Raw genomic sequence first — 22,990 nt, forward strand, 5'->3', positions numbered from 1 at the left:
TTGCATATGAGCAAGTTTCACAAAGGGTAACCTGTACTGATGAACATTAAAACTCACCCAAGAAGATGTGCAATGTAAGCACATGACCTTAAGAGATGAACAGTTTCTTCACTCCATATGAATGTGATTATTCTTCAACTGTTTAGAGTTTTTTTTTTATGGGGCACTGTGAAAAGGAGTTTCTAGTTGCTGTCTGTAATTAAAGATGTCTTGAAAATTTTATGTTGATTAGAACAAGTGAATGTGCATTTGTAATGGACAGCTGATGTTGGACAAACCTCATTAAATTTTTTGAAGTGGTGAATTAAATAACAGATTGAGGATTGTCTATGGATGTCATTTACATAGACTTCCGGAACACTCATGCTAAAATCTCTTATAAGAGACTGTAAGTTAAAGTTAGTATGAAATCTATTGGCTTAGTTAGGAAATTGGCTCTGCACTCAGAAATAGAGATATTGAATAATGGTCGGGTACTTGAGAGATTGGGCCGGCAAGTGGTATAGCACTCAACTTCAAGGCAGATGGTCCTGAGTTCAAATCCGGCCGGGTCCCAACTGCAGTATCTGCATGGAGGAAAGGACTGGCAATCTACTTCTGTTTCTTACCACGAAAACCTTATGAACAACTCATAATCCATAGGATCGCCATGAGTCGACAATGACTCAACAACAGTCAAAAACAACACTTGAAAGGTTATGATGTGATTGGTGACAGCTTACAAGGACCTGTGTTAAATCCAATTTTCATATTCATTAATAACATGCATGAGATAGAAAGCTACATAAAAAGTTTGTTAATTTTAGAAAGGTACTTTAAACTTTGTGTGTGAGAATTAATTTACAGAAGAATAATTAATGCAACTTAACAATAGCAAATAGGTTTCAATGTTGGCAAATTGTATAATGCTCATTTAGATCTAATAAAATACAGATTATTTTCTAAATGGTGAAAATCTAGTAACTATAGAGATTTAGAAGTTAATAAAATGTGTTGAACAACTATAGAAGATAGAGGTTTATTAATGATGACAATTAAATTGAGGGGATGGACATACAGTACCTTTTGAGTTTTGCTACACGTATTCATATTAGGTTACGCCTCAAATGAATCTCTGCACTCTGCCACCTTATAAAGGCCTAGAGAGAAGTGCACTGTAGAATATTTGTTTTATTCATATTCATGATCTGTGCACTGATATCAAGCCAGCACTTTTTCATCTTTTCCTTTTTCCCTTGAGAAGATAATACTGAGTAATTTTCTTGAATGAATGCAATCCTTCTGGTAATCAGATCAAGTGAGATTGAAGGAACAAAGGAAGATTCCGCAAGTCAAAATAAAATAAAATAAGATAAAGAATAGCGTTGTTTGTCACATGTACATTGAAACATACAGTGAAATGTGTCATTGGTGTCAAAACAAATCAGCAAAGATTGTACTGGACAGCCCACAAATGTCACCACGCTTCTGGTGCCTCGAGAGTTTGTCCACAACTCACTAACCCTAACCGTATATCTTTGGAATATGAGAGGAAACCTACAGGGTCATGTTAAGAATGTACAAGCTCCTTGCAGACAGCAGTGGGAATTGAACCCTGATTTTACAGCTAAAGCTATATTAGTATTGCTACTGTGCCTCATGCCTTTTCCCTTACCTGACCCTGATATAACCATATAACAATTACAGCATGGAAACAAGCCATCTCGGCCCTTTTAGTCCGTGCTGAACTCTAGTGGCAACTCAGAAGGAAACCTGCAAGTGGTGATGTTCCCATGCATTTACTTCTCTTTTCCTTCTTCATGGTGGGGTTAGCAAATTTGGAGCATTTTTTGTGTGTTGTTTGGATTTCCAGCATCTGCAGATTTTCTCTTATTTGTAATTGGATTCCTATATTTGTAGGTGTTTTTTTTATAATTGTTGTAGAATGTTTTGTGGATGATATATAGAGCAGTCGAAGAGCATCTGTGATGGAGGGAATGAATGCTTAGGTTGGGGGAAGACATGCCAATCTATCAAGGCTGACAGCATTAAAACTGCTCCAATAGTCATTTTGAGAGTATCCATTAATTTGCAGACAGCTAGCAGCATCGTAGTTTCATACACCAGACTGGTCCTTTTAAGCCAGAAAACTGTAGTGGAAACAGCTGCAGTAAACAACATACTTTAAAGCCATTTAAATTAATTAACCACACCACAACCCAGGACAGAACAGGCAGACTTTGAACACACTATGCACAAATAAACACAGCTAATGGAAACACCACAGAGAACTCGTAAAACATGGCTGCAGTTTATTATGCTATATTATGCTAAGGGCAGTTTATTATGCCTCTCAGTCTCCTTGCTAACGTACAGTTATGAGAAAGCAAGATTGAAGACCTCAGAGCAGGATTACTTTATCAGAGGAACATGAAGAACTGCTATGTATTCTGTTTCACAGAGACATGGCTCTCTCCCAAATCTCCTGACACAATGATCCAGCCCAAGGCTTTTATGATCCACAACATGGACCGGAGAACAGGGTTTAGGTAAGGGAAATGGTGACAGAGCCTGCTTTATAATAAGCTCATTGTGGTGCATGTAATAGGCAGTCTTTTCCTGCTCCTGAACCCCTCCAACCAGAAACACTTGACAAGGAAGTTCCAAAAAGATGTTCTCCACCTTTGCCCTGACTGCAGTCACCTCAGGCAGGCACCAAGCTAGCACTTGAAGAACTGAGTGCTGTGATCAACATGAATGAAGCAGTATACCTGAATGCCTGCCACACCCCAGCAGGAGAATTCAATCACCTACCATGAAGAAGTCTCTGTCCAACTTCTTTCTCCACATCACTTGCGATACCAGCTGGTGAAAACCACTCTACCATTAGGAACGCCTACATATCCCTCGCCCACTCAGTAAATCCAGCCACCTGACTGTGCTACTTCTGCCTATGTGTGGACACAGATTGAAGAGTGTGATCTGCTGAAAAGAACTATAAAGAGCTGCATGGCAGGAGTGGAGGAGCCAATTCAGGATTGCTTTGATTCAGTGGACTGGACCATGTTTAAGGATTTGTCAGCGAACCAAAATAAACATGCTGCAGTCATCATCAACTTCATAAGTACATGTGTGGACAAGTGTGCACCCACAAAAGCATTGCAGAGTCAGAATCAGGTTTAATATCACTGACATATGTTGTGAAATTTGTTATTTTATGGCAGTAGTACATTGCAATACAGAATAATAAACTATAAATTACAATAAGAAATGAATTTTAAAAAATTAAATCAAAGAAGTAGTGTAGAAAGAGAGTGAAAAACCCAGCTAAAAACCCTGGATTCATCAACCTATATCATGAGACGTTAAGGACTAAATACTGTATGTGGTATTTAGGGCTGTTGATACAGAGTTAAATAAGAAGTTCAGGAATGATTTCCAAAGAGTCATTATAATCTCTAAGAGACAATTTCATTAAAATGGAATCACAGATAGACCCTCGACTGCTGTGGCAGGGTTTGCGTAATATAACCTCATACCAGGCAAGATCGGGTAGTATAAATGGCAACAGCTCATCACTTCTGGATGAGTTCTATGTTTTTCGATGCACACTTTGATAGAGCGAACATGATGCATCCACATTCAAGATATCATATGTAATAAAGGTCTTTTGGGAGGGTGGATGTCATGGTAACATTGTGGTTAGGGTAACACTAACACAACCCATGCACCCCAGGTTTAGTTCCACCACTGTCTGGACATTCTCTCCATGATCATGAGGGTTCCCTGTGGGTGCTCCGGTTTCATTTCCCATCGCAAGATGAATAGGTTAAATAGTTATCATGAGAATAATTGGGGGAGTTGGCCTGTAACCATGCTGCATCTTGAAATTAAAATAAATTAAATCTGATCAGTCAACATCCAAGTGCCACTGTATCCCAAATTGAAGACTCTTTATGTCCAGGGAAGACAAATTCTAAAACATTCAAACATGATGATGTTTTAAAATGCAAGAGGTTATTTATTTTCACATTTTCACACCAACTAACTTTACCAATTACCTTAATTCCACGTCTTCTTGTAAACAGCCTTCTGCTTTTGGAATGCAACCTTTCAGCAATCCATTAATGTTTCACAAAATTTTGAACATCTTAATCTAATCTTCCAGCAACAGACACACTTCTCTTCAGTCTGAACTACAGCCAATAATTTGTGGCACCTTTCAGAAAACATTTTAATTGTATTGCAAAAATAAATAAATGAGAGTGAAAAGGGATAAAGGATGTGACATGCAAATAGTTCTGATTGTTGGTGTCAAAATAATAAAGTGGGTTATTTCTGGATAAGCTTGCTGTGCTTGACCTATTTTATTAAAAAATAGCACTTGATTGCAGACTCCAATCAAAATACTGGAAACAATTCTTGGCGAAGTAAATGCTGCCAAAGTTTCCAGCAATGTTGTCCACACTAATTATGCTGTGTGCAAGAACTGGAACACTTTTTTATTCTGGATTATTTTTATGGGTGATAATTACAACAAAGTTAATACGTACAACATAGTTTTTACCAGATCTAAAATGAAAGGAATCAGTTTATCTCAATGATCAATTTAGGCCACAGAAATCCACTTCTCAGATGCAGGAATTTTAATTATTATTGATTCATTTGAGATCAAATCCAAATAAGGATATTATCAGTTAAGGTTCAAAGGTGGATCAACAAACAAAATGGTGTCAGAACTCAGTGGGTCAGGCAGCATCTGTGGAGGGAAAGAAACAGCATATGTCTCACATTGAGACTCTTCATATGGACTGATATAGAAGGATATTTGACCGGATATAGTGTATAGTAAGATGTAGGAATTGGTCCAGGTGAAGGCTCTCAATCTGAAACATCAGCTATCCAATAAACCAACGTGTCCAGGTATCGATTATAACCACCATTTCAATGATAACTCTGCCATCTTCATCAGGGGTGACACGTGGTCATGTCTAGTTCCAAGGTATTTATTCTCCCATAGTCCTCATCCAGTCAGTTTCCACACTCCGACCTTGTTTGCAATCAAATTGCAGTTCTTACTTAGAGTGAGATCTTCAACTTGGTTAAAATTCTTTTCCTCTAGTTTTATTTTAATGGCTTCCTTTACCAGTTGGTCCCAAAAGCCATTGGCGTGGCACAGTAGTTTTGTGTCATTGAACTCAGTCCCATGACTGTTGTGATTGCAGTTTTCTGCTATGTTCGATTTCTCTGGGTAACCCAAATGGATATACCTCCTGTGTGCCTTGATGTGAGTTTTCACTGTGCTTCCCATACACTGCTCTGCATTCACAGGGAATCCTGTAAACCCCAGCTGACTTGAGTTGCAGGTCATCTTTGACCCACATAAGCTGTGCCTTGAGCTTCCTTATGGGTTTGTTGATGGTATTTATTCAGGATCCTGGCGATCCTTCCAGAAACTGTGGAAATACAGAGAAGACAGGCAGTAGTGACGTAATGGACTCATTTCGCATTACGCACCTTGTAGCCATTCTGTAGGAGCATCATGCGTAATGGACTCATTTCTTTGGGGGGACTCCCAAGGTCCAAAAGAGCTTTTTCACAGTTAATCAAAGTAGAAAAATACACTCTAGATTGGGAGGCGTGATGATGGCTGTTGTTGTTGAGGTACAAGTCCGTGTGAGTGGGTTTCCGATAGATACCATGTCCAAGGCCACCATCCAGTTTCTGTCGTATTAGTATGTCCAGAAACAGGAGACAAACAGTTTTTCTCCATCTCCATTGTAAATTGAATGTTTGGATGTATACTATTCACATGGCCTTGGAACTGTTGGAGTACCTGGAGTCCACGTGTTGACACTACAAGGGTGTCATCGACATATTTGAAGAAGTAATTGGGCATAAAGGCAATGAACATGGACTTATCCGTCAACAATAACAGCCACCATCATGTCTCCCAATGGAGAGCGGTCTTTCTACTTTGATTAATCATGCAAAAAATATTTCCGATCCAGAGAGTCTCTCTGAGGAAATAAGACAATTACGTATGATGTTCCTACAGAATGGCTACAAGGTGAAGGAAGGAAATCAACTGGGCCCTTGAAAGGGCCGATGGAATAACCAGGGAAACTAATAACAAGAAGGAGCCCACTGCTACAGCTTGTCTTCCCTATATTTCCATGGTTTCTGAAATGATTGCCAGGATTCTGCAGAAATACCAGATTAATACCATCCACAAACCTGTAAGGAAGCCCAAATCACAGGTTATGCAGGTCAAACCTGACCTGGGATTCTGGACGGATGGCGTTTACAGGATTCCCTGTGAATACAGAGTAGTGTATATCGGCCAGGTGGGATGCACTGTGGAACCCTTCATAAAGAAGGACAGGAGATGCATCCACTAGGGTTACCTGGAGAAATTGGTGGAAGCAGAACATTGCATTCACAGTGGCCATGGGATTGAATTTGATGGCACAAAACTACTGTGCCATGCCAATAGCTTTTGAGACTACCTGGTAAAGGAAGCCATTGAAAGAAAACTAGAGGGAAAGAATTTTAACAAAGATAAAGGTCTTGCACTAAGTAAGAACTGGAATTCAATTGTAAGCGAGGTAGAAGAGTGGACATCTGATTAGATGAGGACTAACAAATCAGGAGGGACGAACTATAGGAGTATAAATACCACTGGACTAGGCATGCCCAGCTTTCGTTCCTGATGAAGATGGTAGAAGTTGTCATTGAAATATTGGTTAGGATCTATACTTGTACCCAGCTGGAAGCCAAGAAGAGTTTATACATCATATACACCGGGAAAACTCTAGATCCTTTATCAGCTTTCTATTTTTCCCCATTGATGCTGCCTAACCTGTTGAGCTTTTCCAGCAGTTTGTTTGTCCCGGCATCTGCAATCTCTTGACTCACTAAAGATAAAAGTTATTCTATCCAACTACCTTTGTAATAAATGTCAGTCTCAGTTCTATTTGATATTCATTAATTCCTTCTAGCTTTTGAAGTTCACCTGCATATCCATCACGATAATTAATTCAGATTTTGCTAGTAGATGCTGTCTGTTCTGATGGGAGTTGCTGGCATTAACTCTTTAAGTGGAAGAAACTCTAGGCAAATATAGAAGTCCAAAATTTACATCTCATTTTGGGCTTCATTACTATGGGGGTGAACTCCTCATGTGGATCACCAGTGGTTGATATCCTCTAAGTCTTACACTGGGCAAAAAGCTTTGGGATCCTATGCCAGATCATGGAACCTAACAAAGTCATGCAATAAAGGTACTGTCAATGTAGCTATGAAAAGTGTGAACAAGTGCTGCCATGACCTGACTGAGGAATGAGATAACATGGTCAGTATGCGATTCACTCTCCCAAAATCGAGGTCACTGCCCTTGCGAAAACAACAGTACCATACTCATCAAGAAGGGAAGGAAAACAGATGCAACTGTCAGTTACAAACACGTTTCAGGTCATGTTTGTTGACCTCGTCAGCTGGCTTCACAGGACTTACATTGCACAGCATTAAGAAATCAAATAATTTCAGAAACAGTATTGAACACCTTCTTGATGCATTGGTTTACAAGGCTTTGTGTTGCACAAAATCTGAAGTGACTTAACAACACAACTGATTATCATCAGTTCTACTCAACAACTGACAGAATCTATCCTGGTGGGATCTACAAGTGGAGTAGTGGCTTCAATAAACCTCCAACAAGTCATTGAAAACAATCTTGCAGAAGCAGAAGCTGGTCAAAAGCTCACACTCCAGGAACACTGACTATGAACTTACATTATTTTGAAGATGCCTTGCAAAGCTCAGGTTTAGGAAAGCAACATACAGTGATTCAATTTGCATCAGAGGGTCTGTTGAACTAAGCATCAACATGATTACTCAAATGCTTCATAAGATTGTATGAAAAATTACTTTGCTTGTTATTTCCATGCTGTTCTCACGTTTCTGATTATTAGTGTTATAAATGCATCATGACAATCACATTGAGCTAATATCTTAGATGCCCAGCAACAGATCTGCAATATGTTATTTGATTATCGGTAATGTTTAATTCAAGGTGTCCTATTTTTTGTTGTGATATGGAGTTGTGCTCAGTGCTGCACTAGTTTAACCAATAAAATTATGTGCCACCATTTACAGGACTGCTCTGAATGGTGGACCAGGCAATTCATCTTCAGATCTGAAAGAATATGCTTCAAGTACTTCAAGTACCTTCAAGAACAAACCAAGTCTTTCCAGATCAGAAACCCTGAATGAACCAGGAGATTCACAGTCTGCTGAGGGCTAGACCTGCAAGAAGTCCAGGTATAACCCATGGAACACCACTGTGGAAGTGGAAGTGTAAAAGTAATTATAGACATAATCAGATACATGACAGCAATGGCAGGGTTTGCATACCATTACTTTCTATAAGGTGAAACCAATCAACATAAATGGCAATGATGCTCCCCTCCTTGGTGATCTCAGCACCTTTTATGCATACTTTGAAAGGCAACCCTGTGTTCTCTGTCTCAGAGGCATATGTCAGAACAACCTTCAAGAGGGTAAAATCATGTAAAATGCTAGGCCCTGATGGTTTACCTGGCTGCGTATTGAAAACCTCTGTCAACTAACTGAATGGACTGTTGAAGGACGTCATTAGCCTCACTGCTGCAGTCAGAGTTCCTACCTGCTTCAAAGAGTAGCAATTATATCTGTCCCAAGAAGATCGGGATAAGTTGTGCCATTGACTATCAAGTGATAGTAATCAGATCTACTGTAATGATGTGCTTTGAGAGGTTATTTATCTCTAGAATTAACTCTTGCTTGAGCAAAGACCTGGATGTGCTGCAATTCACCTGTCAGCAGTGGGTACAATCTCTTTGGCTCTCCACTCTCCTTGGAGCATCTAGATAGTAGCAAAGCATCCTTCACACTGCTAGTTATCAATTGCAGCTCAGCATTCAATACCATTATGCCGTCAGTATTAACCAAAAAGATTTTAAACCTGAGCATCTGCATTGCCTTCTCAGCTGAATTTTCAGCTTCCTCATCAGCAGACCACATATGGAATGGTGGTAACACCTCCTCACTGACAATCAATACCGGCATACCTCAAAGACATGTCCTTAGCCCACTGCTCTACTCTCTCTACATTTATGTCTCTTTGGCTAAGCACAGCTCAGAGGCCATCTATAAATTTGATGATGGCACTGCAGAAGTGAGATAGATCAGCTGGTTGAATGGTGCCATAACAAGAACTTCTCACTTAATGTCAGCAAGATCGACAAATTGATAGTGAGCTTCAGGGAAGGTAAATCAGAAGAACACACTAGTCCTCATTGAGGGACAGTCAGGGAATAGGGTGAGAGGCTTCAAGTTCCTGGATGTCAACAACACAGAGAATCTGGCCTGAGGCCAACACATTGATGCAATCACAAAGCAAGCATGTCAGTGTCCTACTTCATTAGGAGTTTGAGAAGATTTGGCTTGTCACCGATATATGGTGGAGAATATTCTGAGTAGTTGCATTGCAGGGAGGCTCCAATGTGCAGAATCACAAGAGACTGCAGAGGGTTATAGACTCAGCCACAATCCTCCCCATTGTGCACATCTTCAACAGCTGGTGCTCAAGAAGACAGCATCTATTATTAAAAGACCCTCACCATCTGAAACATGGCCTCTTCTCATTGCTATGATCAGGAAGGAGTTACATGAGCCTGAAGACACATGTTCAACATTTTAGGAACAGCTTCTGCCCACTGGCATCAGACCTCTGAAAGGTCCATGAATCCATGAAACCTACCTCATTATTCCTTTTTTAGTGCACTGTTTTGAAATTTATAGTGATTTCATGTCTTTGAACTTTACTGCTGCTACAAAACAACAAACTTCATTTAATAAAAGACAGGAATAATAAACCTTATTCTGATTCTGATTCTGGTATCCATTTGGTGCTGACTTTCTCCTAAACTAGCACTGATAATTCATGGTGATGGTGTTTCATGAAGGCCAAGTGCTCCTGAGGCAAAACAGTCAATGGCCATGGAATTTAAAAGTGTCCACAAGAGCTATTTTATTCCAGTGAGCATTCTGATTGACCAAGACATCTTCAACTGATATAAACCATGGGCTACCTGCATAAAGTGATGAATATTCTTTGGGAATAATCTCTATCATCAATACTCACCTGCCCTTGGTGAAAGGATATTCATCTTCATGAACTTATTCTGTGCTCCTACCACACTGTGAATAAAGAAAATCCATTTAATTTCTTAGTCAGAGATGCAGTCCTGTTATTCTAGGATCACAACAGAAATAAAGATCTGCCTCAATACAAAACAACTTGGGCAAACTTTATTGACTTTTCCCTTTCTTAGTCAAAGCCTTAAAGCCAAATGTAGCAACTTCCCATCCTAGTGATAAATCAGGGATTGATCTTGTGCCATCATGATCTAAGTTACACTCACTGAACTAACGAGAGAACTCAGCAGCCACATAAACCAAGAAAATAAAATGAATCCTAATTTATTTCCGTTTTAAATGGGTATCCAAAAACAAGATGATAATAGTGTTGGAACCTACAAAAACAAAATACAAGTTCTTTCTCAACTTCTTTCCGTAAATGACAAATATATAGGGTCCTCAAATTACAATTCCATTTGGCAGAATGCATTTATCCAGCAAAACTGGGTGAATACAGTAAATATTACATAGTACTGACATTTTGTGATTGTGTCCATTACCAAATATTAGAAAGCGTAATACTGGAGCATGCAACATTGATTAGGTCAATACCTATCATATCCAAATACTCAGACAACACGTTTGAGATAAAATAATGTAACATGTCCTGTCTACAAAATCATCCAATCTAAATTGTTGAACATTTTGATGTAGGTTCAGGACTAAATATGTAATCAGATGGGGGATGTGTTTTTAAAAAGTTTATGTATAAGTTATTTCCATATAACTCCAGCAGCTGGGAACTCAGAGAAAATGTAGTCCAATGATGCATGCATTAATACAGGATAGTCACACATTATCCCTAATGCTTGACTTTGAAAACTTCTTTCTCAGGGTCGACACTTAAAGGATTGCTTTCCCTAGACCCACTTTTATTTGGCCCAAAGGACCAGTTCTACCTGTCTGTGTCATCTCTAGACCACTTGTTTTTGCTTCATCTCTGCAAAAGTAATGATTCAGTATAGATTCATTTATAACACATACATACACATTATAATATTGTAATTTGCCCTTTACTGTGCCTATTGTCTTGTTATTAATTATTGTACTGTCTAGCACTGTTTTGTGCACTTTATATAGTCCCGTGTAGGTCTGAAGTGTAATGTAGTTTTGTGTTGTTTTATGTAGCACCATGGTCCTGGAGGAACGTTGTTTCATTTTTACTGTGTACTGTGCCAGCAGCTATGGTTGAAATGACAATAAAAGTGACTTGACTTGAAGATATTTACAAACAGGACACAAGCCCTTACTTCTCCAATAAGGTTGGGCTATTTGCCCGGAACCAAGACGAAGAAAAAGAAACTTTTCCAGGTGAACACCGTAAAGACTTAAATTATTTTATTCAGCTTCAAGTTCTTTAAACTGTTACCTTCTTAACCTATTCACTGGCCATTCATTCCACTTTAAACCTTTATGTCTAGATTGAGTTTAAATTCTTTACCCTTTCTTTCCTTGAGGCCATTTACAGTAGCACAGATTAGTCTTCTCCTGCCCCTATCCAGTGACCCCATTTGCAAAAATATTTATGAAATTATTCCTAGCTTCAGATTCACCAGTCACATGAGTTTCATTCCACACAGACTGCAACTCTTTAATAGATCAGCTGCCCTTATTCGGTCTTCAAATTTGTTTCACTATCACTCCCGTGTCACTAACTGACACCCACTCACTGTTACATATGGACTTAATTCAGCATCATCAAATCTGAGGCATTAGTGATCCGAGCTGTTTCACTTACAGGGTTGGCTTTGTTCTGTACCATTTCCCAAAAACAGCATTGACATTTCAATAATTCTCCCAGCACACAAGGGGTGGAAATAAAAGATGAAAGCATCAAAGCTAGTGTAATCTAATCCCATAGTAATCTGTTGCCATCAAATGTGGGCAGAGTTCAGCAGTGAATGTTTAGTAACAGGATCCCCCAACTAATATTCTCTCATTTTAGTTATGAAAGTGCCCTTGTGTTGATCAAGAGTTAGTATGTCTCCAATAACTAAAACCTGCACTTGCTTTAAAATGCAACATTACTTGTTTCACAGCGGGTATTTTCCACATCTCTTGTTCCTGGGGTTTAACTCTAAGTCTCAGTCTGAGAAAAATGAATGCTGTTTCAGATACAGGGAAAGCACCTCATCATTCAACATGCTCCAAGTTATTGATCAGGCTAATAGAAGACCATAAGAAACTGCAGAGAGTAGTGCACACAGCTCTGCACGTCATAGAAACTAACCACACCTCCAAGGACTCACTCTACACTTCTCGTTCCTTGGTAAAGCAGCCCACATTATCAAAGGCCACAGCCACCCGGTCACTTTGCACATTTTCTCTTCTCCCTCCTCCCATCGGGCAGAAAATAAAAAGCCTGAAAGCATGTACCTCCAGGTTCAAGGACAGTTGTGATTCCTCAACCACCATTATAAAATTATTGAACAGTTCTGTAGAAAGCTAAGATGGATTACTGACTTGACAATCTACTTTGTTATGACCTTCCAACCGTACTACATGTTCCCCGTAACTGTAGTAATTTAATCTGTGTTATGTTATTGTTTTCCCTTGTACTACCTCAATGTACTGGTGTGATGAAATAATCTGTATGGATGACATGCAAAATAAGTCTTGCCACTGTAACACGTAACAATAATAAGCCAATTCATCAACTTACCAGATTGAATTTGGCTATGGCCACACAAAATAAGCTTCATTTAGAGCTGAGACTTTACATTGGGTCCATAGACACAAATGGTTTGGACTTTCCTTGCTTTATCAGTAGAAGAGCATTGATACAGGAGCAAAATTATGTCTACCGGTTGACTTTTTTTATCATACTTTCACCAATATATCTCTTCCAATATAACCTATTGTGGATCAGGTTCTATTACCATATTCTGATCTTGTTGACGCTATCTCTACCAATCTAAATACTACCAGGAGCAGTAGGTTCTGAGTTAATACCAATCAATCTCTGATGTTAATGCATAATGTATTGGACATGGCGGCAACCTTCCCCATTCCATAATGACCTATATCCTAACCTCATCTGACATATCATAAACACATGAAGTTTTGCAGATGCTAGAAATCTAAAGCAACACACACAACATGCTGGAGGAACTCAACAGATCAGGCAGCATCCAAGGAAATGAACAAACAGTTAATGTTTCCAGCTGAGACCCTTCTTCAGGACTGGAAGGAAAGGGGGATGATGCCAGAATAGAAAGTTAGAGGGAAGGGAAGAAAGATAGCTAGAAAGTGATAGGTGAAGCCAGTTGTGTGGGTAAGATAAAAGGCTGGAGATAAAGGAATCTAATAGGAAAGGAGAGTGGACCAAAGGAGAAAGGAAAGGAGGAGGAGCATCAAACAGAGGTGACAGGCAGGTGAGCAGAGGTAAGAGGTTCAAGTGAGGAATAGAAGAAGAGAGGAAGGGAAAGGGAAAAAATTATGGGAAGGAGAAATCGACATTCATGCGAACAGGCTGGAGGCTACCGAGATGGAATATAAGGAGTTGCTCCTCCAGTCTGATGGTGACTTCATCGTAGCTCAAGAGGAGGCCATTGACCGACATGTCAGAATGGGAATGGGGATCAGAACTAAGATGTCAGGCCACCGAGAAATTCTGTTTTTTTGTGGATGGTGGTTGGTGAAGCAGTCTCTAAGTCTACAACAGGTCTCAAATTATAATTGGGGAGGGGGGCACTGCATCTGGACCATTGGATACCGTAAACAACATCAGCAGATTCACAGGTGAAGTGTTGACTCATCTGGAAGGATTGTTTGGGGCTCTGAATGGAAATGAGGTAGGTGCAGCATTTCTGTCACTTGCAGGAGCCAGGAGGGAGGTTAGTGGGGAGGGATGAAAGGGGAAGGGAATCATGGAGGGAAAGATCACAGTAAAAAGCAGAGACCATGGGGAGAGGTAAAGATGTGTTTAGTGGTAGGACCCTTTTGCAGATGGTGGAAGTTGTGGGGAATGATGCATTGGATGCAGAGGCTCATGGGATGGTAGGTAAGTACAAAACAAATGTTCATTGTTAAGGTGGTGGGAAGATGGAGTGAGTGTGGATGTCTGGGAAACAGAGGAGATGCAAGTGAGGACAGCATCAATGGTGGAGGAAGGGAAACCACATTCTTTGAAGAAAGAGGAAATCTCTGATGTCCTGGAAAGGAAAGCCTTTATTCTGGAAACAGATGTGGTGGTGACAAATGAGCTGAAAAAGGGAACGGCATTTTTACAGGATACAGGGTGGGAAGAGGTATAGTCAAGATCACTGTGAGAATCAGTAGGTTTACAGAAGATGTCAGTTGACAGTTTCTTTCCAGAGACAGATACAAAAAGCTCAAAAAAGGGGAGGGAGGTGTCCGAAATGGACCAAGTGAGTTTAAGTGTAGGATGGAAGGCAAAATTGATGAAATTGGCAAGCTCAATATGGGTGGATGAAGCAGCACCAATGCATCTGAGGAAGCTTTGGGGAGCATTATTGAGGAAGGCTTGGAATGTGGTCTGTTCTACAGAGCCAGTGAAAAGGCAGGAACAGCTGGTGCCCATATGGTTGCCCATGGCTTCCCCTTGGGTCTAGAAAAAGTAAGAGGAGCTGTCGGAGAAATTGTTGAAGGTGAGGACCAATTCTGCCAGATGGAGGAGGGTGGTGGCAGAGAGGAATTAGTTAGTTCTTTTATTGAGAAGGAAACAAAGAACTGTAAGGCCTCCTTGATGGAGGACAGAAATGTATCGGGACTGGACATCCAATGTAAAAATGTGGCAGTAAGGGCCAGGGAATTGAAAGTTAACAAGGAGATCTAGAGGATGAGAAGAATCAAGATGTAAGTGGAAAGGGACTGAATCAAAGGCAAGGTTTGAGGACACGAGTTCAGTGGGGCAGGACCAGACAGAGACAATGTGTCTCCCAGATACTTAGATTTGTAGAATCAAGCAGTGCCGGGTAAGAGAATTATGAGTTTGGTGGCGGTGGATGGGAGTTCTCCAGAGTTGAGGTCAGTGATGAAGTCAGAAACAGTTTTCTGATGGTTTGGAATGGGGTCCTCTTTAAGAGGCAGTTATGCAGAGGTGCCTGGGAGTTGCCACCTGGCGCCAACAAGGGAGAGGTCAGTCTGCCACATTATAACAGCACGCCGTTTGTCTGTGAGTTCGATGTCAAGGTTGGGATTAAGGGCAGTGCGTTCAGAAAGGGTAAAGTTCGAGGACTAGAGAGGAGTGCTGAAGTTAAGCTGGAAAATGTCTTGTCAGCAATTAGAGATGAAAAGATCTAAGGCAGGCAGAAAATGAAAGCAGGGTGTCCAAGAAGAGAAGGAGAGTTGGAGACAGTAGAAGGGGTCATTGGTGCGGGGTATGAAATTCTTGCCAAAGAAGTGGGCTTGGAGATGGGGGTGACTGAAGAAGACCTCAGCATCATTTTAGGCATGGAACTCACTGAGATGTGGACAAAGGGATCTTGCTGAGACCAGAACATTCCACCTCAGAGAGGGGAAGGTCAGCAGGAATGATGAAGACACTGGAGGGATTAGAGCTGGGATTGAAGTGGGGAGGAGGATTGGAAGTCATAGGAAGGGGGAGGGATGGCATTTTTAGAGAAGATAGGTGGGAGGAAGATGAAGGATCTGAGGACCCAAGAGCCTGAGAGAGCTGGGGTTGGAGAGTGGCAGTGGAGCAAGGGGAGCCCTGGGAGCCCAACAGCAGCGTGAAATGATTTGGCCTGGGCTAGCTGACGGCCAAGGTCCAGGCAGGAGCTAGAGGCCAATGTATTATAACCAGCATATCAATTTTTTTTCTGTGACACAAAAGGTGTCCGATAAGCCAATCAATTCCATACTAGCTCCCAGCAAAGAAATCAAAGAAATTCTATTTGTCCCTTTTTGCTTTTGTTTATTTTATGTGTCAGCCTGTGACTTGATATTTCATTGTCAGAATCAGAATCTGGTTAAGTATCACTGGCATATGTCATGAAATATGTTAACTGGAAGCAGTACAATGAAATACATGATGAATAAATATAGAGGAAAAAAACTGAATTACACTAAGAATATATATATGTCCATTAAATAAAGTTAAAATAAGTAGTATTTCATTAAATCCCTTTTGACTTCCTAAGAACTAACTTACAATAGCTATTTAACCTACAGAGTATGTGAGGGGAAATGTGCTACAGGGAAAATGAACTAATTTTACACGGATGGCTCCCAGGGTCTGGATCACAGCCAAACACTTGAAGCCGTGAGGCAGCAAAGCTAGATTCTGTGCAACTCTCCCTCAATGGTAGAATATCTTGCATATCCTAACCCAATAAAATGAGTTGGGGTATAGTTTGGTGACATAGTATTAAGCAGAAGCTGCCATCTGTTATCTTGCCAAACAGAGAAGTATTCAGTTCAATGGAGCCAGAAGTTCATTAGCACCTGCATTCTGCTTGAGACTGGCAGCACACAGTAACAGAGGAAGATTTTGCTTTGTGGTTGCCTGGATTCATCCTAAAACTTTATCAGCATGATCCTGGTGTGTTTTAGCCTTTGGTTATTGCTCTGAACAATTTTACCTCTCACTAAGGTTCTCAGGTATTTCTGGGAAGAAAGGGCAATGTGGCTAATGAAAGAATATTTCAGCAGCTTTTCACATTTATCTTAAAGCACAATTTTGCTACTTATGTCATATAGAACTTATGGGTTCAACTGGCCTTTGCTGGTGCTTATTCATCATGCAAGTGTAAACAAGCATAGGTTTACCCTGACAATCTTTCCCATTGGTTGGTACAGCACTTCATAAGCCAATGACCAAGAAATTCCACATTGGCTTGGAAGCATACAGATAAAATCTAAGACCAGCACTCGATCACATATGACTGCTGATGAAAATCTGCCGATTCCTTCAAATGGGTCAGTATTTTCAGGAATAGCCATGTCTTGTCACTTACATTGCAATCCTAACAGTTATGAGATCAATACATGCTAGAAATGACTTGTGCATCAGCTGTCATGATAAAATACATTCTGAATTTTACTTTAATCTCAGTAGTTGGTTTCTTCTGAATCATCGTCACTTCATGGCACCAGTATGTCCACAGAGCATTGCTGTCATTCTGAAGCAAAGCACCACAGACTAAGTCCAATTTTCCTCTCCTTACTTTCAAATAAGATCCATGCTTTCACAAATTCATTTGTACTCAGTGTCACAGTTGTCCAGCTATTCGCCTACCAGATATCCACCAGGGATTGATTTGTTGTCAGCTGGCTGCTTTCTAGTGCTCAATTCCACATGTCTCTCTGACTGAGAGAGTAAAGTGATTGTGCTCAACCAATAATTTTTCTTTTTTTCCCTTTTCCCTCTGAAGTACTTGCAGAAATCACTTCCTAGAAAGTAAATGCACAGCAGATCTTTGCTGGAATGAGTTTTTATAAATGAACTATGTTTCAAGCGATCCTAGTTGTCTAAAAAAGCTCTAGCTGGTGCGTGGTCATGAGGTGCAGATAGACTGTTCCAATTCTACCTGATTTTCTTTCACATTCATTGCTCCATTGATAATTCAAATATCAGGCTTAAGTCCAACTGTGTCAGCTTGTACAAGTGATATTAAGGATTCCATGTCATTTTTGTCTTCAAAGCGCAGTCTCTCCCAAGCAGCATCTGATTAACAAATTAACTGAGTAATTTATCGCATTTCTATTAGTTCCTGCATTTCAAACTTCTAGCTTTCTATTCCTAACATGGCCTGCTGTGCACTATGATACCTCCATGTGCTAATTATCTAGAGGTGCTTAATAAATAAAGTAATTATTAAGTACATATTTCATCTGGTCATCTCTCAAAACATCCTGCATATTGATAGCATCTTTTCCTGCAACAATATCAGCTGAAGAGCAGCATTTCAGCACGAGTTGCTAAGTAATACAAAAGGGCTGTTTGCTACAGTGGCGACTGTGCTGGAGCCAAAAGATGAGAATGAAAAATAGTTGCTCCTTGTTCAGGTCACTGGACTCCTGTGTTGTTGGCCTTCAGACCTGGCAGTGAGAAAGATTTCATTCATATCGCCACAAGGTTCTAAATTTTTTCTTAATATGATGTTTTCAAAGCTGCTAATATTGTTTGCATAGACAGCGTTTATTGTCTCCCTTAAAAATCCTGAATAGCGGTGTGAGAAATTCATTATTTCAGAAGGTTGCAAACTAAGAGTATGAAATTAAAGGCACATTAAAGTTAAGAGTTATACATTCGTTTCTCTAATGAATGTTAGTGAATCAATCATTTTAAGCTGGCATCAGCCAAAACTCTCAGTTAATAATCTGGTAGAATAACATTGCACTGCTATGCATTGATCTGGCTTAGATGTTTAATAAAAGACAGCATATGCAGTTTCAACCTGAAACAAAGTTTTAGCTACAGAAGGTTTTGGTTTTTCCTTGCAGTGCTTCTTGTTGTGCATTCTCAAATCTACTGGAAGTGAGGCAAGTACCATGCTTCTGTATGGAAAAGGACTTCTGACAAAGTGAGCAGAGAAGGAGCACCCACCTGTAATTTCTCCAATCTGCATTTCCTTTAAATTTAACAGGTTTGTGCCAATAGATCCACCAGAGCAGATTTGAGGGCAGAGTTCCTACCATGAGTCTGAGCAATGAGACCTAAGACACTCAGGATTTGTTATTATGGGATTGGCTAGGGGCAAACTGACAGTTAGTAAAGTGACAACAGAGACTAGGTTCTGTTACATCGTATGGGAACACTCAAGACTTTTCCAAATCAGCTGTTACACTTTCACAAGTAGAAATTTCACCATCTTTAAACCTAATTTATTCCAATTTATTATCTTGTTCTCACCCATCTTCAGCCTGATGCCCTAAAAAGTTAATATCTTTATTACCTTCCTGAAATCATTTATGTTTGTGGGCCATTTGTGTTTATGAATAAAAAGGTCATTTTCAGAACTATACAAAGGCAAGAAAGTGGGATTATAAACAATCTGTCTTCCCAAAGATATGTTGACAGAACATTCATCCAATGTGTCTGAATGAAGTCTTGAACAAGCTATAAGTATTAAAGCAAATAAATCCTCAATATTAGATGGTGATATGGCCACAGTATTTGCAAAGACCAGCCTGAAGTCCAACTAAGCACCAATACAATGAGGGACTCAATGGTGAGATAGGAAAAAGATAGAAGCAGGTGAATATTCTGCATCAACTGCCAACATTTCCTAACACAAGTGCTAGGAAATGTGAGATTCTGTCACATTCATGAGTAAACATACAAGTCCCAAACTTCCTGACAACTGTCTGCAGTTTTGTCACACTGTTTACATTGGGGAATCTATCTGAACAACATGCACTTTGTTATATCTGATGAAAGTTCTCCACTGACTTTAATTGATTTGGACTGCAATGGATTTATGTAGATATAAATGTTTTTATAATTGTTCTAGTTGCCTGGCTTCATTAGAAAGTTTTGCAGGCTTTTTTTTGGCTCCCAAAATGATGGGATTTGTGTGTAGAAGGCCTGTGGAGGTGCTGAAATTGGAACCCTTGTCTGCATGGAGTAAGTACTGACTCAGCTCATAGGAGAGTCGATCCTTCAAGTGGCAAAGCCACAGTTTGTACTCAGATAACATACCTTCAAAAGCTCAATACCATTTTAACCAAATAAGGGAAAGATGGTGGAATCAATGAGGGAGAAACCTCAGAATGAATTAAGGCAATGTGAATTTAAATGATAAAAAGCATAGAGAATTGTAAAACCTTGCACTTTTACATTAAAACTGGACAACCTGCCTAATTTATAAACATTGGATGATGGCATAACAGCGATGGCTGCTGTTTCTGGGGGAAGTTCAGAAGGAGCAGGAAAGATGAAGTATTAAGGATGAAGTATTCTATAGGGAGGATGAGGCAACCATGGCTGGAGAAGCCAAAGAGAGCATAAAAGCTAAAGAGAGGGCATTTAATATAGTAAAAAAATAATGGGAATGTAGACCATAGGAAAACTTCTAAAACACAACAGAAGGTAACTAAAAAGCCATAAAGAGAGAAAAGTTAAAATATGAAAGTAAGCTAATAATAAAAAAGAGGAATATAATAGTTTTTTATCAGATATATAAGGAGTAACAAAGAGAAAAAGTTAGATGTTGGATCATCGGAAAATGGCACTGTGGAGGTAGTAATGGGGGAAGAAGAAATAGCAGATGAACTGAATAAGTGTTTTGCATCTGTCTTCACTCTGGAAGACACTAGTGGCATGCCAGAAATGCAAGACTGTCAGGAGGCAGAGGTGAATGTCATTGCTATTACTGAGGAGAAGGTGCTTGAAAAGCTGAAAAGTCTGAAGGTAGATAAGTCACCCGGATCAGATGGATGTCACCCCAGGGTTCTGAAAGAGGTGGCTGAATATTTTGTGGAGGTATTAATAATGGTCTTTTAGGAATCATTGCTTTCTGGAATGGTTCCTGAGGACTGGAAAATTGCAAATGTCACTCCGTTCTTTAAGAATGAAGGGAGGCAGAAGAAAGGAAATTATAGGCCTGGTAGCCTGACTTCAGAAAAGATGCTGGAGTCTATTATAATATTTGATAAAATAGGCCAAAGTCAGCATCGTTTTCTAAAGGGCAAATCTGGCCTGAGAAATTTGTTTGAATTCTTTGAGGAAATAACAGGCAGGATAGACAAAGACGAGTCAGTGGATGCTGATTACTTGGATTTTCAGAAGGTCTTTGATAAGGTGCCACACATGAGGCTGCTTAACAAGATAAAAGCCCATTGTATTACAAGAAAGGTACTAGCATGGGCAGAAGTTTGGTGACTCACAGGAGGCAATGCGTTGGAACAAAGGGGGCCTTTTCCTGGTTGACTGTTAGTGACTATTGGTATGCCATAGGGCTCAGTACTAGAAGCACTTATCTTCACATTATATGTCAATTATTTGGATGAAGGAATTGTTGGCTTTGTGGCCAGGTTTGCAGACGATACAAAGATAATTGGAGAGATAGATATTGTTGAGGTAGCAGAGTGTCTACAGAAGGACCTATACAGATTTGGGGAATAGGCAACGAAGTGGCAGATGGGATATCTAAGAATGATCCCAGGAATGAAAGGATTAATATATAAGGAACATTTAATTGTTCTGGCACTGTACTTGCTGGAGCTTAGAAGAATGAGGGGGATCTCATTGAAACCTATTGAACATTAAAGGACAAGAATGAGTGGATTTAGAGAGCATGTTTCTATAGTGTGGGAGTCAAGGAGCAGACAGCCTGGCCTCAGAATTGAAGAATTGGCCATTTAAAACAAAGATGAGGAAAAATTTCTTTAGCCAGAGAGTGGTGAACCTGTGGAATTTATTGCCCCAGGTGTCTGTACAGGCTGAGTTATTGGGTATATTTAAGATGGAGGTTCATAGGTTTTTGATTTATCAGGATGTCAAAGGTTACAGGGAGAAGGGAGGAGAATGGGCTTGACAGGGATAATAAATCAGCCATGATGGAATGATGGAACAGATTTGGTGGGTGGAATGGCCTAATTCTGCTCTTATGTCTTATGGTGAAAAAGCTTAGGATGAAGTTTAAGGAGATTTGTAGGTAAAACATTGAAAAGATCCAATTTCTGAGCAGGAACAATAGAAATGAGTAATAGACTGACCTGTTAACCTGAACATCAGGATACCAGGTAGAAGGCATAATCACTGCAAAGGCAACTACAAAACTGATCCTTACTCTAAATTATGACAAAAGCAAAACAAATTTGTTTTGTTATCTGAAATAAAGGCTCCAGCTGAAGAGGGAAAAAATAAATAGCCTCCTCAAATAGGTGCAAGGACCTTTCTTTGCAATTAAACTGTTGCTCTGATCAAGGCACTGTGCCAACTTCTTCTCATTTTCGCAGTTGTTACATGCAGTCACAACTAATTGCATTGATGATTGTCTCATCACTCCAACAGAATACCCAGTATTGTGAGGGACTAGCAGTCATTACCAGCTAGACATCCTGTTCCACAGACGTCCAATTCTCTTAAAGGGAGATGCAATCTGACTGTCTAGAGGTTGAAAGGCATTCTGGAACACCTTCTGCTTTGGGGGATTTTCAAGAATGGCAAAAAGTCAGGATAGGGTGGGCCCTACTGTTTTCCAATACAGTCCATCCAAAAGGGATAGGAGACTATCCGAAAATGTTACAAAGGCTCGAGGAAGAGACAACCATAGCACTCATTGTTATTAGTCAACCCCCAAGCACTGGGATGAAATACACCTTACCTCAGTTAATGCAGTTTAAGATATTGTTCACTTCGCTGTGTTCCAATCGCTCACCCACCAGACATCTCAATCAATCAAGATTCAAGTTTTTTATCATATGTACATCAAAACATACAGTGAAATGGGCCATTTGTGTTAATGAGCAACAGTGCTGGGGACAACCCGCAGGTGTCACCGCCTGGCACCAATATAGCATGCCCACAGTGTTCAGCAGAATAACAGAGAACTAGGAGATCTGATACTCATTTTCATTAACTCCATCATATGCATATGCACCATAGGCATTTCCCCAAGCCTTGCAGACACACCCTACAAGAGCATGTACGGTTAGCTACTCAAATATGCGTAGCATCCAGACATATGATGCAACACTCACTAACATACCTCGCTCTTTCTTGGAGGATGAAATGCTGTATCATCACCAGCAGAAGCTGATTATTTTATTGGCCTTCTCCCTCTCCCTTTAATTGTATCTGGCCCTCTACCTACTCACTCTCGCAGTCATACAAAGCTCAAACTGTACACAGCAGTTC

At 40.0% G+C, this 22,990-nt stretch overlaps 1 long non-coding RNA gene across 2 annotated transcripts in view; it reads left to right on the forward strand.

The window, feature by feature from the left end:
• Window positions 1–22,990, forward strand: part of LOC132401585 (uncharacterized) — a 198,090-nt gene that overhangs the window by 174,052 nt on the left and 1,048 nt on the right. The window contains exon 3 of one of the 2 annotated variants that reach the window (XR_009514626.1): window positions 11,350–11,465. The exons of the other annotated variant lie outside the window; for it this stretch is intronic. This is a non-coding gene — a long non-coding RNA (uncharacterized LOC132401585). Of the gene's footprint in view, window positions 1–11,349; window positions 11,466–22,990 lie in introns of those variants that run through there. 2 annotated transcript variants of the gene reach the window in all.

The sequence above is a fragment of the Hypanus sabinus genome, chromosome 11, assembly GCF_030144855.1.
Source record: "Hypanus sabinus isolate sHypSab1 chromosome 11, sHypSab1.hap1, whole genome shotgun sequence".
NCBI lineage: Eukaryota > Metazoa > Chordata > Chondrichthyes > Myliobatiformes > Dasyatidae > Hypanus > Hypanus sabinus.